The sequence below is a fragment of the Taudactylus pleione genome, unplaced genomic scaffold (assembly GCF_031769625.1).
Source record: "Taudactylus pleione unplaced genomic scaffold, aTauple2 ptg000435l, whole genome shotgun sequence".
Classification (NCBI taxonomy): domain Eukaryota; kingdom Metazoa; phylum Chordata; class Amphibia; order Anura; family Myobatrachidae; genus Taudactylus; species Taudactylus pleione.
In genome coordinates this window covers 1,349,746-1,368,933 of record NW_028284837.1, presented here as the reverse complement: position 1 = coordinate 1,368,933, position 19,188 = coordinate 1,349,746, and the positions used below count along the sequence as shown (strand labels likewise).

At 43.0% G+C, this 19,188-nt stretch overlaps 1 pseudogene; it reads right to left on the bottom strand.

The window, feature by feature from the left end:
* Nucleotides 1-16,225, bottom strand: part of LOC148505881 (uncharacterized) — an 82,845-nt pseudogene extending 66,620 nt beyond the window's left edge.
* Between the last annotated feature and the right edge of the window lie 2,963 nt (nucleotides 16,226-19,188).

Sequence of the window (19,188 nt, the reverse complement as noted above, 5' to 3'; positions counted from 1 at the left end):
AAACACCCCGGCTTTTATTTGTTCAAAATTTGACCTGTTGTTGGTGTATTTATAATTTTATATTTGTTACATCTGATATTACAGTATATGCTGCATATATTGGTGATGGTTTGCACTTAATTAGACTGTGACGTCAGTGAAGTTGTGTCTGTGATGGATGCCGGTGTCTGACCACTTGTGGTGTAACTATAAATAATCAGACGTGTGTCATACCATTTACCCTGATGAAAGAAAGACCTTTAACATATAGCACTGAAACATTGATGTAAATTTGGAGTATGTGCGCCGAAACATTTTTGCCGGATATGGATTTGGTTCTAATTCGTCGGCTGGCTTTGGATTTGGATTTGCCAAACTGCGGTGACTGGCTTTAGATTTGGATTTGGATTTTTTTACAAAAATTGACAGAAAAAGCTAAAATCACATAAATTGGTCTTTTTTTTCTTCCTAGAGTATTATTAACCTCAATAACATTAATTTCCAGTCAATTTAGACCACCTCACAGCTTATAATATTGTTTTCGACATTTTTTGCCAAAGGTTGCATTGAGCTGACTGGTTACTAAGTGACAAAGCAGCGGCACAACGACACAGACACCACAGTATAAAGCACATCTATGACACATTGCCACACAGCAGTGGCAGAAATGAAAAGTAGTGCACCCACCCAGTGGGGTACGGCCAGCAGAATCACAGTACTTGTTTACAAAGTGGGCTTTGGCCCTAGGAGTCACATTGCACAATCTTATTCACATTACACCGCACATATTGCCCCTGATTCACATTACACCATAAAGTAGTGACTCTTATTTATGTTATGACACACAGTAGTGCCCCTTTTAAACAATGCCCACAGTAGTGACCCCTTTTACACAATGCCCACAGTAGTGCCCATTTTACACAATGCCCACAGTAGTTCCCCTTTTACACAATGCCCACAGTAGTGACCCTTTTACACAATGACCACAGTAGTGACCCTTATACAAAGCCCACAGTAGTAATGCCCCTTATACAATGCTTACAGTAGTAGTGCCACTTATACAATGCCCACAGCAATAGTGTCCCTTACACAATGCCCCCAGTAGTGGTGCCCCCTATGCAGTCCCCTTAGTAGTAGGGCCCCCTATGCAGTGCCCCCAGTAGTAGTATGCCCCCCAGTAGTATGGCCCCCAGTAGTATGCCCCCCCCAGTAATATGCCCCCCATTAGCAGGCCCCCCCAGTAGTATGCCCCCATAAGCAAGCCCCCTGTAGTATACCCCCCAGTAGCAGGCCCCCTGTAGTATGCCCCCCACTAGTAGGCCCCCCAGTAGCAGGCCCCCTGTATTATGCTCCCCCAGTAGTAGGCTCCTCCATTAGCAGGCCCCCATACACACATAAAAAAACCTTACCTATATCCCCGCTCCAGCGCTGTCCGCTCTGCTGCCACGTGACGAGGAGGGAGCCGGAAGATGGAGCTCATGAGTGCGTTCGGGTGGACTCAGATCCCCTATGTTCGGAGCGGTTTGGATTCCACAGAATCCGAACCGCTCATCTCTAACATATATATATAAAATTCCATAGGCAAAAAACCTTACAGTTTCACATGTCCAATTAAGGCAGCTTAGACATGATCTGAAAATTCACAAAACCTATTGATTTTCTGCCACTCAAACTTAAAAAAGTAATTAAATTGCTGTCATTAAGGCTGACGCCTTAATGGACATGTTCCTTGTGCAATACAGATATGGTATGCCATCACACCCTGTGGTTAACTGCAGATAAAGCACTCTCACAGAATGAGATTGCTGTCACTCACAAAATGGTGGAGCTGCTAATTCACAGAATTGTGTGCTCATTGGAATACACACATGCAGTCTATGTAACTGAGGTCAAAGCAGTTAAGTGGCTCCCACATCCCACTCAGTGCCCACAATTTTTCCATTTGATCACCAAAACAATCTCACTGGCTTCCAACATCCTTCTAACTGCATACATTTATCTCATTTAGAATACACCTTCAGGTCCCTTATTTTTAAAAATATCATACTCTGTCTATGCATGTACACTTTCTTCCCCTATATGCCTCCATGCTGCTATATATTCCCCAATCCCTACTGCTGTGTGGTCTCCCAACTGTGATAGTCTGTGTTCCCTCATCCGCACCAATGTTTTTCCCCAGCCGCACTGCCCTGCATCCGTGCCTTCTCCACAGTCATGTTGCTGTCTTTCTCTCATCTGTGGCTCTCTTTCTTCCTCCATCTGCACTACTCTGATCCCCCAACCGTGCAACTCTGTCTCCCCCCACCACCCGCACCACTCTGTCTTCCTCCCTATCCACACTAATCTGTCTTCCCCAATCCCAACTGCTGTGTGGTCTCCGAAATATGGCAGTCTGTGTTCTCTCATCCACACCAATCTGTCTATCTTTCTCCATCTGCACCGCCCTGCATCCGGGCCACTCTGTTTCCTTCTGCACCATGGCCTTCACCTAAGCCACGCTGCTGTCTTCCTTTCCACTGTGGCGCTCTTTCTTCCTCCATCTGCACCACTCTGTCCCCCAAAACTGTGCAACTCTGTCTCCTCCCCCCACCTGCAGTACTCTGTCTTCCTACCCATCCACACTAATCTGTCTTCCCCAATACCTACTATTGTGTGTTCTCCTATTTGTGCTAGTCTGTATTCCCTTATCAGCACCAATCTGTATTTACCCATATGCACTACTCTGTCTTCCCATGTCCATGCCACTCTCTTCCCCCATCTACATCGCTGTCCCCCCAAACCATGCCACTGTTTCCCCACATCTGCATTACTTTGGCTACCCCCCTCTATACTGCTTAACCTTCCTTCCTCTACATGCTTTGTGTCTCACCTATCCATGCAGTTGTGTCTCCTCCCCCCATCCACACCACTTTTATCCTATCTGCACAGCTTTATTTTCTGCTCAGACCTCAGTTGCATAGACTGCATGTGTGTATTCCAATGAGCACACAATTTTGTGAATTAGCAGCTCCACCATTTTCTGAGTGACAGCAATCTCATTCTGTGAGAGTGCTGAATACGCAGTTAACCACAGGGTGTGATGGCATACCATATCTGTATTGCGCAAGGAACACGTCCATTAAGGCGTCAGCCTTATTGACAGTAATTTCATTGCTTTTTGGAGTTTGAGTGGCAGAAATTCAATAGGTTTTGAGGGGAGGGCGGCTCAGATCTCCGGCATCACCCGCTCTCTCCCAGGATACAGCATGCCCTGTGGGTAGCGCTCTGGGGTCACTCAGCAGGGGGTGCTGGGCTCCTATGGCCCCTGGTGGGGTGCTGTGGGGACCCTTTTCTCAGCTCTCTGGCCCATCAGACCTGGCCACAGTTGGAGCCTCCAGCAGAGGGTGTTTATACTGTGGCTTCACATGGGTGTACAAACGTGGCTGCCTTTTAGCCCGAATAGATGCTCCCTCCCCTGATACTGATTTTTCCAGGAGGAGATGCCCAGCGATGACAGCAGAGACCCCGGGGCTATACAGGGCCAGGTCTGATGGGCCAGAAAGCTGAGAAAAGGGCCCCCACCACACCCCACCAGGGTCCACAAGAGCCCAGCACCCCCGCTGACTGACCCCAGAGTGCTGCCTACAGGGGTCCCTGTATCCGGGGAGAGAGCGGGTGATGCCAGAGATCTGAGCTGCCCTTCCCCCAGCAGCAATGGCACCCTCCTGCTCCAGCAGCCACCCTACGGAGTGAAGCAGAGCTTGGCCTTCCTCTCCTGGGCACAGTTCCCCATGGTGTCTCATGACTCGGCCGTGCCCCAGGCATCACACTTAATACATTACCGGCCAGGAGGCACCATCGGTCTGTGTAGACGATCGATGAGCCCGTGTCCAGCCTGGATTTCCCTGCAACTGGCCTCCCCTTCAGCCTCTACCGGGCTGGGCCTGAACCTGACAGAGGAGGCAGCTCCGGTGCCGAGGTGGATTGGAGGGTAGAGCGGTGAGTGTCCGGGAAGCCCTGTACCCCCACCCCTGTGTGTGTCACCCTATACCCCCTACCCCTGTGTGTGTCACCATGTACCCCCTATCCCTGTGTGTGTGTCATCCTGTAACCCCTACCCCTGTGTGTGTCTCCCTGTACCCCCTATCCCTGTGTGTGAGACATCCCGTACCCCCTACCCCTGTGTGTGTGACACCCTGTACCCCCTAATCCTGTGTGTGTCTGTGACACCCTGTACCACCTACCCCTGTGTGTGTCACCCTGTATCCCCTACTCGAGTGTGTGTGACACCCTGAACCCCATAAACATGTGAGTGACACCCTGTAACCCCAACCCCTATTTGTGTGTCACCCATTACCCCCTACCCCTTTGTGTTTCACCCTGTACACCCTACCCCTGTCTGTGACACCCTGTACCCTCCTACCCCTATGTGTGACACCCTGTACCCCCTACCTCTGTGTGTGACACCCTGTACCCCCTACCTCTGTTTGTGTGACACCCTGTACCCCCTACCTTTGTGTGTGTCACCCTGTACCCCCTACACCTGTGTGTGAGACACCCTGTACCCCATAATCCTGTGTGTGTGACACCCTGTACACTCTACCCCTGTGTGTGTGGGTGACACCCTATACCCCTTACCATTGTGTGTGTGTTTGACACCCTGTACCACCTATCCCTGTGTGTGTGACACCCTGTACCCCCTACCCCAGTGTGTGTGACACCCTGTACCCCTTACCCCTGTGTGTGAGTGACCCCCTGTACCCCTTACCCCTGTGTGTGTGTTTGACACCCTGTACCCCTACTACTGTGTGTGTGTGACACTCTGTACCCCCTGCCCCTGTGTGTGTTTGTGTGTGACACCATGTACTCCTTATCCCTATGTGTTTGACACCCTGTACCCCTTCCATGTCTCACCTGGATCCCCCACAGCTGGCCTCCACTTTTGCCTCTACCAAAAACATATATTAAACTTGAAAAAGATCCTACAGTTCCCTTTGTTGAGGCTTTATATAAACTCCTAAAAAGTGGATTGGATAATAAGGTATTATCAATGGAGGAATTTAAATATATATATAACTCTTCACCTAATACTGCTACGTTTTATCACCTCCCAAAATTGTATAAGCATCTTACTCAACCACCTGGCTGCCCTATAGTGGCTGGCATTTGGTACCTAACATCTAGAGTGTCAGAGTATGTTGACGTATTCATTAAAAATATGTACCTGATTTACCATCGTATGTGCAAGACTTTACTTATGTGTTACAAATGTTGAATGATGTGTGACTGGGAAAATGAGTTTAAATGGGGAACCATCAATGTTCAATCGCTGTACACAGCGATCCCGCATGAAAAAGATATTAGTGCAGCTCGGAAAAGGTTGTCTGATGATGCAAATATTTCGGATGATCTTGTAAATTTTATATGTGATTGTTTACATTTTGTGTTGAAATTTTATTATTTTGATTTTTTGGGGGACTGGTTCCTTCAAGCCTGTGGCACGGCTATGGGCACGACTTGTGTGCCAAGCTTAGCGAATATTTACATGGGAGAATGGGAAAATTGTACACTTGTGGATAATATGATGGAACACATTGTGTTATTCAAATGTTATATTGATGACATTATAATCATTTGGAGGGGTAGTGAGGCTGAATTCAACAAATTTGTTGCAAATCTAAATAACAATTTGTTCAGTTTAAAGTTCACATCCCATTTTGACCCAAAAAAGATTGAATTTCTGGATTTAATGCTAAATGTTGAGAATTTTCCTATAGTACAAACTATTGAATCTTATATTCATTTCAAACATGTAGATAGTAATAGCTATTTAGATTATTCTAGTTGCCATTTACCTAGATGGAAAGAAAACATCCTTTCTCTCAATTTTCACGGTTGAGCAGAAATTGTTCAGATCTAGTGAAGTTTGATGAACAAGCTCAAATATATAGAGCAAGATTTCATGAGAGAGGTTACCCTGATAAAATGATTGATTCCTCTATGAAAAAAGCAAGGGACTCCACTAGTCTTTTACAAAATAAAAAATTTTGTAAGCCTGATGAAAACAAGGGTGCTGATTGTCGCTTCATTACTCAATATCACAATTCTGATAAAGAACTGATGAAAATTGAAAAAAATAATTGGCACATTCTAAAACTGGACCCAGTATTAGCTAGCCATTTACCTGAATATCCAAATTTAGTTTTCAGGAAGGCTAGGAATATTAAATCCATTATTTCTAAAAGTCAGTTGGATGGTAAAGGGGTAAATGAGCAGACCTTTAAAACTTTTTTAGAACTCTCTGGATGTTTTCCGTGTAGTAAATGCAAGGTTTGTCCATTTATAAAAAAGGGGTCCAGAATTGTTGAAAATGGGTCAGATTGTCCGAATAGAGTTATTAAGAGTTTTATTAATTGTAACTCCACATTCGTTATTTATCTTATCATTTGCCCTTGTGGAATGAGATATATTGGAAAGACAAAACGTATGCTTAAAATACGCATATTGGAACATATGCGCAATATAAAGAATGGGGTTATGAATCATAGTGTGTCGAGACATTTTAAATTATGTCATGCCTGTAATCCTTCTGGTATGAAAATCCAAGGGATAGAACATGTCCCTGTAAGTAGGAGAGGGGGAGACAGAGAAAAAACATTACTCAAAAGAGAAACCTTTTGGATTCTCATGTTAAATACACTGTCACCCTTTGGTCTCAATGAAGGATATGAGATCACTCCCTTTATTGATTAGAGACTGGTATATATATAATTCTTTTTCTTCTTTTTCTTCATTTTTTTATATATATTATATATATTTTATACATCTTTTATTTGGTGTGTAGTAGTATTCAGATTAAGTCTGTCAGTGCCTTTCTGATATTATGTTTTATGGATTTGCTTTTATAACGGGATGTTATTACCTGCTATTTACTGTGTTGAATTAACACTGTTTTTGAGTATATGTCACATATACCTTTTATGTATGGGGTTAAATTTATATTGATGAGCGAACTGATAAATTTTACAAAGTATGTACATTTCAATGCATGTGCCGATCATATGGGCGTGCTTTGTTTATGTTTTTAAAGACCGCCCAGTAGACGGGCTGATTGGTGGAATACCGGGTTAAGAACGTTGCCCTGCGTCACTAAGGCCAGCCCTCTGACGAAGTCATCTGACGAAACGCATTAGGGTACAGCCTTAGTGACGCGACTGTGCACCACCCGACGTCTCCTCCGGCTACCTTGGTCCCCGTGACATCGGCACACTCCAGCCTCCAGTGGTGGCGTTCAGCGTGGCTTGTTTGCTCTAGAAAGTCCATAAGACGACGGTTGGTGACTGCCTGGGTCTTAATTGTTTATGTCAGGTGGTAACCAGCCCACAGAGGCTATTTATATGGTACGAGCCCAATCTCATTGTGACTTTTATGTCCTTTATATTTGTTGAAATTAAAACTTTTATGCACTATGTAGCGCCCCTCCTTGTTTTGTTCTTGCTTCCATTAGAATTCATCCTGTGGGATCCAGGACTCTATACACAGGAGGGAGCTGCGGTCTTATCATTTGGACACTAGTGCTATACACCCTGCACTTGTTGCATAGTGGTGTTGAGCTAGGACTGCTCTATTTCATCATACATGTACTGTGAGCGCCTGCCAATTATTTTTTTTCATATATATATATATATATATATATATATATATAATGAACCCTTATTTCACGCTACACCAATTAGGTGGACCTCTGCTAGTAGAGGACCTATAAATCGAAATGGAAGAAAAAGGGAACCTTTGCTGTGCTACAACTTTGACCACCACTTAAGGGCATTTATTGCAATATTAGCTGTTGGTCAAACACAACCTTCTAGTTACTCTTCAAATCCCCCTTTGTTTATGTTTGGAATATTACCAATAAAATAAAATCCCCATGGCAGCCCATGATTCTTATACCTGAATATTTAATTCTTGGTATATCAACAGAGGTATAAATATATAAAACAATGTGCAAGTCATTACATATATAGCATAAAACAGCTTTTTGTAATCCTGCCCCAGTACAGAAGGATAGATGTTATCTGCCACCTACACCCTTATGGGTGTGAGCTCTTAGGTGGACCTCTCATGTGGTAGGTGCAGGTTTTTCATGTATGTGTGTGTTCCATAGGGTCTCCTGGCTTTGGCATTACACCCCGGTTGGATTGAGTCCAGTGCAGGTTTTTAATATAGGGGGACCCCTACGTATGTTTTCTCCCTATGTGTAAAACCAGGACTGGTCCTGCAGCTAGGTGCTGGTTCCTAAATCACAGTGGAACCATACTCATTTGTTCCCCATAATTTTAGGAACCGGGACTGTACTTGCAGTCCGGGGCTATTTATGCTTTTGGTGGGACCCTATGTCATTTTAATTTAACCCTTTACTTACAATTTATAGGCAGAAACATACATAGATCACACTGATCTATGAATGTTTCTGCCAAACTTGTAGCTCACAGGCAGGTAAATTGATTTCACAAATTTTTACAGGAGAGTTGTCCATTCTCATGAGAGTTTATAAACTCTCATCTTGGTAAATTCCCGAATCCTATCTTCACTAGTGAAAAGGTTCTCAAGTTTAGCCAATGGTGAGTTTGCCAACTCTCCAGTATTTTCCCCTAGCAAAGGAGATTTCTCCCCTGAGTTTTACATTAGTACATTTGTGGAAAAACTCTCCAGAGATTGCTAACTTGACCAAACTCGATTATTAGTAAATTTACCCCCTAGTGTCAAATAAGATGAAAAAAAATTATATATTACCCTACAAAATTTAAAAAAGTGAAGAATTGTCTAAGTGCAAAAATTGTGACAATAATTCTATCAAAATTAAGTTTTGTACATATTATAAATATGGTTCAAGCCCTGATGGTCGCGATGGTCTTGACCATTGTGACCATCAACCTGGTTGGTCGCTAAAGCTGTGGGTGGTAACCCACAGCTTAGCTAGCGACCAGGAGGTCGCACTAAAATATACAAGCAGCCGCCCTCATTCAGAACGAGCGGTCGCTTCTTGTGACTGCCTCTGAATGAGGGCCAATATGTGTTAGAAATACCTAAAATTACACATAACCCTTATATTGTCACCTAAACCCTATGTGAATATATATTATACTAGTATTTCTATTGCACCAAAGAACATTTCATATAGAATTTTAATCATCCACATGAATATATAACAGCTTCATTATTGCATGACTATATTAGTTCTAATAGATGCAGATTTATCATTCCAGATTTGGCTGGTAAGTATGCTTATAATGTGAATATTCTATTATAATCCATATATGTCCACTGATCAATCTGCATTTCCACAAGCTGACCAAGTGGCTGAGATGTAAGCTAGTGTCTTAATCAGGCATACTATTTCTTAACATTCAGTCTTAGGGCAGCTTGCTGAAGGTAGCAGCTTGATGTGGTTATGCATTAAGTGGTTAAAATCAAGTGTGCTTTCTGAACAGTTAAAAAACAGTTGAACAACATTGAAGACCAGGTAATTACAAACCCATTACTTAGAAAATTTTATTTTTTCCAAATACAAAAAAGACAATGTATCAAAAACTTATTTTTATAATCTCATTTCATGGAATCAGCTCTAAGGCTACTACATCCTTTACTCTTCCTGAAGCTCACCCTTCTGTACATATTGCTACCTCATTAATCTACTCACAACTTATGAACACACATGAGCTTTTAACTTATCTATACACACTGACAGTAACATCCACAACCTATGGCCATAAAAATCTTTCGGACAAATCCAACAATTATATTTATTTCTCTCTCCTGCTGCTTCTATTAGCTGGTGACATATAACCAAATCCAGGCCCAACCCACATTCCACACCCACAATGAACTATAAATCCAGCTAACCTCATAAACATTGCATGCCTCCCTTCACCATCCAAGTCACTAAAATGTGCCTTATGGAATGCACGCTCTGTCTGCAATAAGCTAACATCCATCCACGACCTCTTTATTTCAACCAACCTCAACCTTCTGGCAATAACAGAAACATGGCTTACACAATCAGACACTGTCTCCCCTGCTGCACTTTCACATGGTAACCTACACTTCTCACACACCTCCAGGCCTGGTAATTATAAAGGAGGTGGGGTAGGAATATTACTCTCCCAATCTTTCACATACACAATTCTCCCACAGGTACCTTCACTCACATTTACATCATTTGAAGTACATTCTATCAGGACTTTCACCCCTTTCTCTCTGCAAGTTGCTGTTATCTATCGCCCACCTGGGCCACCTCAACAATTTCTGGAACACTTTTCTGCCTGGCTCCCTCACTTTCTATCCTCAGACATCTCCACCAACATTATGGGTGATTTCAATATCCCCATTGACAGTCCACAATCTCCTCATGCCTCCAAACTACTCTCTTTAACCTCCTCTCTTGGCCTCTCCCAATGGACTGACTCCTCTACTCATCAGGAGGGCCGCTGTCTTGATATGTATACACCAGACTATGCTCAGTTTCTGATTTCACTAATGCTCCATTCCCTCTCTCAGATCACAACCTTATCACCTGCACACTCTCCTCCATTACATCAACATCATTGAAATCAACCAAACCTAAACCTAAAACCCATAGAAATATTAATTCCATTAACCTTCAACAACTATCTACCTCTCTACAACAACAACTTTCACCAATTTCTACATTCACTTCTCCTGAGACTGCTGCATCACACCTAAACCAGATTCTAGAAAAAGCCCTCGATGAAGTAGCTCCATCTACTCATCACACACCACATAGAGTTAGACGTCAACCGTGGCATTCTAGCTTAACAAGGCATCTACAAAAACTCTCGCATAAAGTTGAACATCAGTGGCGAAAGTCCCATACTCCAAGTGACTTCCTCACATATAAGACTATCTACAACTCTTATCATACTGCTCTGGACACTGCCAAACAAACATATTTCCAATCTGTAATCTTTGCTCAAGCTTCTAACCCCAAGCAACTTTTTAATACATTTAAACTGCTTCTTGCCGTCTCCATCACCCAAACCACCTGCTACTATCTGTGCACAAGATCTTGCTTCCTATTTTAGGGACAAGATTGATAAGATCCGAAATGAAATGGTAGGCACTTCCTCAGCTAGTGGCCTCCTCAATTTCCTACCTGAACCCTCTGGCACATTCTCTTAATTTGATCTCACAAACAAAGATGAAGTATCTACAGTCTTCTCATCCTCCTACTCTATTACCTCTCCTCTAGATCCTATACCCTCACAAATTAGTAAAGCTCTGTCTCCTTTGCTTATCCCAACCCTAACTAAAATCTGTAATCTCTCTCTACTGGCAACTTTCCATCACTGTTCAAACGTGCAGTGATTTCTCCCATTCTGAAAAAACAAAATTCTGACCCTAATAGTCTCTCAAATTACCATCCTATCTCCCAGCTCCCATGCCCCTCCAAGTTACCTGAGAGACTTGTCTACACCTGCCTCACACTTTCTTAACTCACACAATTTATTGGACCCACTTCAGTCCGGCTTTCGTTCCCAACACTCCACAGAGACAGCACTGACTAAGGTAGTAAATGATCTTGTCACTGCCAAGGCCAAAGGCCATTACTCACTCCTAATTCTTCTAGATCTCTCTGCTGCTTTTGACACTGTTGACCACTCTCTTCTCATACAAACACTGCAATCCCTAGGTCTTAAGGACACAGCTCTTTCTTGGTTTTCTTCCTACCTATCTGATCGCTTTTACTGTTCGTTTTTCTGATTCTGCCTCCTCTTCGCTACCTCTATCAGTTGGAGTACCGCAAGGCTCTGTCTTAGGTCCTTTACTATTCTCAATCTAAACCACCTCTCTTGGCAAACTAATCTGCTCTTTTGGATTTCAGTGCCATCTGTATGCTAATGATACTCAAATCAACCTATCCTCTCCAGATTTATCTCCATCTGTATTGGTCCGTGTCACTGAATGTCTTTCTGCCATTTCATCTTGGATGTCATCTCGCCACCTGAAACTTAATATTTCTAAAACAGAATTAATTATATTTCCACCGGCCAATAACAGTTACCAACCTGATCTCTCTATCACTGTTGATACCTTGACCATCCACCCCGCCCCACAAGCTCTCTGCATTGGAGTCATCCTTGACTCTGAACTGTCCTTTGTTCCCCATATTCAATCTGTCTCAAAATCATGTTATATACATTTAAAAAAACATCCAAAATTCGACCATATCTCACACAAGACACTGCAAAAACTCTAATCCATGCACTTATTATTTCCCACAATGACTATTGCAATAGCCTCCTTACTGGTCTTTCCAAAAACAGGCTATCACCATTACAATCCATTATGAATGCAGCTGCAAGGCTTATCTTCCTTGCAAAATGTTCTTCTTCTGCTGCCCCACTCTATCAGTCCCTCCATTGGTTGCCAGATTTCTACCGTATTCAATACAAAATACTTTCACTTACACATAAGGCTATTAACCAAACCACACCAACATACATCTATTCACTCATCTCAAAATATCTCCCAACCCAACCTCTCCGCTCAGCACGAGACCTGCGTCTCTCATCCTCATGCATTACTTGATCCCATTCACGGTTATAGGACTTTCTTCACGCTGCACCCACTCTATGGAATAACTTACCTCGCACAATAAGACTTTCCTCTAGTCTCCAATCCTTCAAGCGTTCCCTGAAAACTCACCTCTTCAGGCAAGCTTATCAGATTCCAGAACCTCCCACATAACCTTCATAGCTTCCATATCTAATTACATCCCCTTTTACAGTCCACACACAATCTCACACATTGTCTTTCTCTCACATCCTCATGACATTTGGTCAACATTCCTGTGTGACTGGATCATGCAGCCAACCAAGAAACTCTGCATTCTGGCTGGACCAAAATGCAATATATAGCACCTATCCTTGTGTATCAATGCCTATTTCCCTATAGATTGTAAGCTTGCGAGCAGGGCCTTCCTACCTCTATATGTGTCTGTTATTATCCTGTTTTCTTCTATTAATGCTTACAATTGCAAAGCGCAACGGAATATGCAGCACTATAAAAGAAACTGTTAATAAATAAATATTTATAAAAAGGCTGAATAATGAATTTTTTAATTGAGACCCAATGGTGTAAGGCTATCCAGAAGAAAAATATATCTTGATTCTCGTTTCAGTTCTTTGTTGATATCCCCCCTCTGATGCTTGTGAGTTATTTCATGTACTGATGATGCCTCTGGGTATTTTTTATATTCCCTACATGTTCTATAATTAATTTCCTAAATTGTCTCTTAGTCATCCCAAAAATATTTTAGATTGTAAGGACAAGGCGAGCAATAAATTACACCTTGTGTTGAACAATTAATGAAGTCACAAATCTTGATGTTTTTCCTGTATCTATTAAGATTGTGCTTCTTAGGTTGCACAAAATGACTTGCCTTACATCTTCCACACCTAAAATAGCCCTTTACATTAGTACTGCCTCTTTTTGTTAGTAAAATGGCTGTGGACCAACTTGTCTCAGAGATTAGGTGATTTTCTACAGTTGATGTAAATTTTGTTTCCAATTTAACAATGTAACAATGTATCAAGCTTGAAATAACAGACTTACCTTTGGAGGCACATACAGTGGATAGACTGTATTATATTTATATGTATTATATTTATGAATAAAGACAGCACACAGTTGAGATATTATTATCTCTTTATTCACATAATTTTCTTTTCTTTATCACTTTATGGGGTCTATTTACTAAGCAGTGTTAGGAGACAGAGTGAAAAGTGATAAGGTGCCAGCCAATCATCTCCCAACTGTCATCTCACAGGCTGTGTTTGAAAAATGACAGTTGGGAGCTGATGGGTTGGCACCTTATCTATTTTCACTCTGTCTCTTAACACTGCTTACTTAATAGACCCCTATATCTCTATACATTATATTTTGTTTAAGGACATACAGTTCTCATTTTATTCAATACTATATATAGAGTAGGACATCAGTACTCCTATAACTATATAAAGGAACAAGAGGATACTTGTTTTTTAATGAATATGCAAAAAAAAATGTTTTTAGACAGAGTGTTAGTTAAGGATAAGAGTGCATCTTAAAAAACTGATTCTCTATTGGATTTTGGTAAATTAATGGTTATCTTTTTTTAAAAAACTATGTGGGATTCTCCCCCAAAGCCAAACCAGCCTGGGTTCCTGATGCAGTCCTTGTTTCTAAAATATGGGGGAAAAAACGAGTAGGGATCCCCTCTATTTTTAACAACAGCACCAGCACCAAAGCATTAACACTCCAAACTAGTGAGCACAAGCCGGGGATTTCTGGGGAGGTGGGTACCCCCAAATAAAAGGGTTCTCCCTCTCTTGAGCACCCCAGGCTTAAGCTGAAGCTCTGGGCTCTTCCCTGCACCCCTGGTAGGTGGGTACAGGTGTAATAGTGATGAGATAATAATGAAACTATTGTTTTTTACTGTGGAAATACAGGTGCCAGCATCCCTGCCTTTTGGCAGTTGTGGAACTACAAGTGCCAGCAGGCAGCTGGCACCCATACCCTCACTGTAAAAAAACATAGCACAAATATGCCGAAGATTTTACAAGTTTATTACACACCTAACACACTAACATATACTTACCTATAAACAGATGTTCAAATCCCCTTGGCACAATAAACTCCCATGGATTGGGGTTCACCTTTTGATTATAAAGACTCCGAATGCCACCTCTCTTCATACACTGTGGTGTATATATGTGACATGCAGTGAGGTAAATGGCTGGGGAGGCACTGGCTTGTATCAAAGCCAGATTTACACATACATATATGAACCAAAGGGTTTATTTGAGCATTATATAAAAGTGCAGCAGTATAAAGTTCTAAAAATTTGGAGAGTTTTGATCAGGGATGTGCAGAAAAGGTAGACAGGGGAGGCAGTGCCTCACCTACCATACACTTCTTACTTCAGAGTTTTGACTATAAAAATGATTAGAATAATAGAAGAATCCCAGGACTGAGAGGCGCTGCTGGAACTCTCTACTGGATAGAAAGCTCAGTATTGGCAGCTCCATTCCCAATGTCTGTTGTTATGCTGCAGCTCTAGTTCCTACCATCCCAGGGGGAAAGTGCCCCCAAGTCCCCTTGTCAAACCCTCTCCAGTGTTTATTGAGTCTAATTTATATTAAACACTTGCCACATTCAGGAAATAAAAATGGTTTCCCTTGAATGCACATGGTGGCATACTTGTCTACTTTCATGCCCCCTTCGCTGGGAGGGGGCAGCCAAGATGCAAGAGAGGTCCCATCATGGTCCAGAAAGTGGGCAGATTAGGGGACGTGATGGCACAATAGTGTCATCGTCATCAGACCCCCGCTATAAAGTGCAGAGAAAACATTCAGCACTTGAGATGGATGGAGGTGCGGGAGTCTTGCCTACTTTTCTGTGTGGTCAGGAGAACCACCTAATTTTTGGGCGCCTCCTGCCCATTTCCGGGACTGTAGGTGAGTGTGAATTGTGGTGATGCAAGATAACTTAGTGATGAAACACTTGCTACATTCAGGCCCTCAGAGTGACTCATCAGGTCATTAATAAATATTATCTTTCTAGTAAAACTCTTGCTGCATTCACAGCATTAAAATGGTTTCTCTCCTGTGTGACTCCTCTGATGTGAAACAAGATGTGGTATTTGGGTAAAACACTTGCTGCACTCAGAGCACTTATATGGTCTCTCTCCTGTGTGAATCATCTGATGTATATCAAGAGCTGACTTATGGGTAAAACACTGGCTGCATTCAGAGCATTTATATGGTTTCTCTCCTGTGTGTATCATCTGATGTATAACAAGATTTGATTTATGAATAAAACACTTGCTGCATTCAGAGCATTTAAATGGTCTCTCTCCTGTGTGAGTCCTCTGATGTCTGAGAACGTCTGATTTACGTGTAAAATGTTTGTCACACTCATTGCACAGATGTGGTTTCTCTCCTGTGTGACTCCTCTGATGTGTAACTAGATGTGACTTCTTGGTATAACACTTGCTGCACTCAGAACATGGAAACAGTCTCTCTCCAGTGTGACTCCTCTGATGAATGAGAAGCTGTGAATTACGTGTAAAATGTTTGTCACACTCATTGCACAGATGTGGTTTCTCTCCTGAGTGACTCCTCTGATGTGTAACAAGATGTGACTTCTTGGTATAACACTTGCTGCACTCAGAACATGAAAACAGTCTCTCTCCTGTGTGACTCATCTGATGTATGAGAAGCTATGAATTACATGTAAAGCTTCTGTCACACTCAGAGCACAGATGCAGTTTCTCTCCTGTGAGACTCATCATGTATTTGATGGGAAACAAATTAGCTTTTGAATGTTTCTTCTATCCTGAAACTGAGAATAGATTTAGTGAATCCTCAAGAGGTGTAAGAAGAAATGACGTATTTATTTGGCTTGATCAGAGAGTAATGTGACTTCCCACAGAGTCTTTTAATATTCTTAGTGGGGATCTTGCTCAGTTGTCCTGTAAGAAAGATTCAATTAGAGATGTTATATTGTATAAGGAACATAGGCCTTCATTCAGAGCCGTACGCTCTGAGCAGAGCACACACTCTGAATGAGGGCTGGCCTCCATGAGAATGGAGCGTCCTCCTGGACGCTCGTATAGCTGTGGGTCACCACCCACAGGCTATACGAGCGTGTAGTTTGATGGCCGCGATGGTCGTGACCATCGCGACCATCGAAACTGCGAGCCGGAGCCTGCGGTTGAGGTTTTCAACCGCAAGCTCCGGAGTGATTTTGGCTCTATCAGAGCCAAAATCACTCCCACTGACATCACTAGTGATGTCAGTGGGCCGGCTTCTGATGGGAGGCGTTCCTGTGGGAACGCCCCCGTCAGGGAGGCACGCCCCCGGCACGCCTACCAAAGGGGGCGTGCTGTCAATCAACATCGACAGCACGCCCCCTTTGATCAGACACAACGAGCGAAGGACTTTCCTTCGCTCGTCGCATCTGGCGCATGCGCACGACAGAGCTCCCTCCGTCGTGCGCATGCTCAGTCCAGAACATCGACCCACTTGCGAGCGGACAGCCGCTCGCGAGTGGGTCTGAATCAGGCCCATAATGTATATTTATATACAATAACATAACACTGTCACTGACCATTGCTTTTAGATTTGTATTATACTGATTACTACGAACAAGGAGAGAAACTCAAACATCAATTCACAGAGAAAAAATACAACACCGACTCACTACAACATACATTACAAAAGATAGGCAATGAAGAAAGAAAACCACTACTTACCTACAAAGAGAACAAAGAAAACCACATGAAAGACACTATTCCATTCATCACACAATACAACACCAAAGTGACACAGATCAAACAAATCATACAGCAACACTGGAATCTGCTCCTAAGAGACAAAACACTTACAGGAACACTCCCACCACGTCCCAAGATAATATACAGAAAAGGCCCAGACATCGAAAACAAATAGTTATGTTCCAGGTTGTTTGTGGACCCGGGGTGGTAGCAGGAGCGATCACAGAAGCGGGTTTGAAAATAAAACTATAATTGCTTGAATAGACATAAAATATGGCACTAAATAAAAGTCCAGGAATATATAAATGTGCACAAGAGTTCTGTGGTTGGAGTAATGGGTTAATGTCCAAGTAGAAACAATTAGAGCTGTCCAGTTGTGCAGGTAGTGAGACTGAAAATAATCAAGAAGGTATGCAGGTAGTGATGCAGGAAATAATAAGCCAGGTATGCAGGTAGTGAACTAAGGCAAATGAGCAGGATGTCAGCAGGCTCAGGCACTCAGGTATGGGCAAGGGTGATGGAGGAAGCGGGGTAGTCCAGTGGGAGCTAGGTGCTGACAGGCAGACTGGCAGACAGCGAATTCACAGGAACAGGATAAGCACAGAGAACTCCCTCTCAGCTAGGCTGAGATACACGTTGCACTGGCAAAGAAGGAAGGCACTGACCCTTCCTAAATACCCCATGACGTGCTGTTACTGGCCGGAGGGAACATGTGACTCACCAGGATTGGCCAGCCACATCACATGGCCAGAAGGCAAGATGGCGGTGCCCATGCCAAACGAAACGGAGACGCCGCCAGGCCTTACCAGTGCAGAGTGACAACAGGCCCGCACAACAACGTTCGCAGCCAAAGCCCCCAACAAGACACCAGACAGTCCGCACCACAACGACCTCACAGGTAACACCCGCCTAGTGCCATGCTGAAATACCCTGGCCGTGACACAAATTAGTTTCAAACCACATTCCACCACCCACCCTCAAACATGACACTGAGCAACCAACCCGTTTCTATCACTGTGGCACATGCAGCAACTGCCACACTCTAGACTATAGAAGCACAAAGCCAACCACCACATTCACCTCCACTAACACAGGTAAAAAATACAATATATAAGAACACATTTCCTGCAATACCAGCCACGTAATTTACCTACTCAAATGCACATGCAACCAACAGTATATAGGCAGAACCATTAAGCCACTAAAAACCAGAATAGCTGAACATCTCAGGAACATCAGGAACAAATCAGAAAACCATAGCATCCCACTACACTTCCTGGAAAAACACCAAAGTAACCCCAAACACATCCAATTCACAGGCATCAAAACTATCACCAAAAACTGGAGAGGGGGTGATATAACCAAACAACTTAACAAAGAAGAATTAAAATGGATATTCACAATGAACACATTCACACCACATGGTCTCAACATAGACAATGAAATCCAATCTGTCATATTCAAGTAACATATCAAAAACTCTGTCCCACCACAACATCACCCTCCACATCGAGCTTAAAGGAACACACTCATCCCCAACTTCTACCAATTATACCACACACCCTCAACTATCACACTCGGTAACACACAACACCCATCCCCCACATACAAACTACCCCCCAACAGACCTAGGACACACCCTACCCAAACACAATCACAATCAACCACCAGACACCCCAACAACCAACCACACAGAACCCCCACCTACACACACACACACACCACAGCATTCTGAAACCAATCAACACCGACCAACCATCAACACACTGCATTGTCACAGACACACAGCATCACTCAAGTTACTGATGGAACACACACACTGACAGCTTAACCTATAACCATCAAGATCGCCCACCATATAGTGGTCGATGACAAATACAAATACCCAGTGC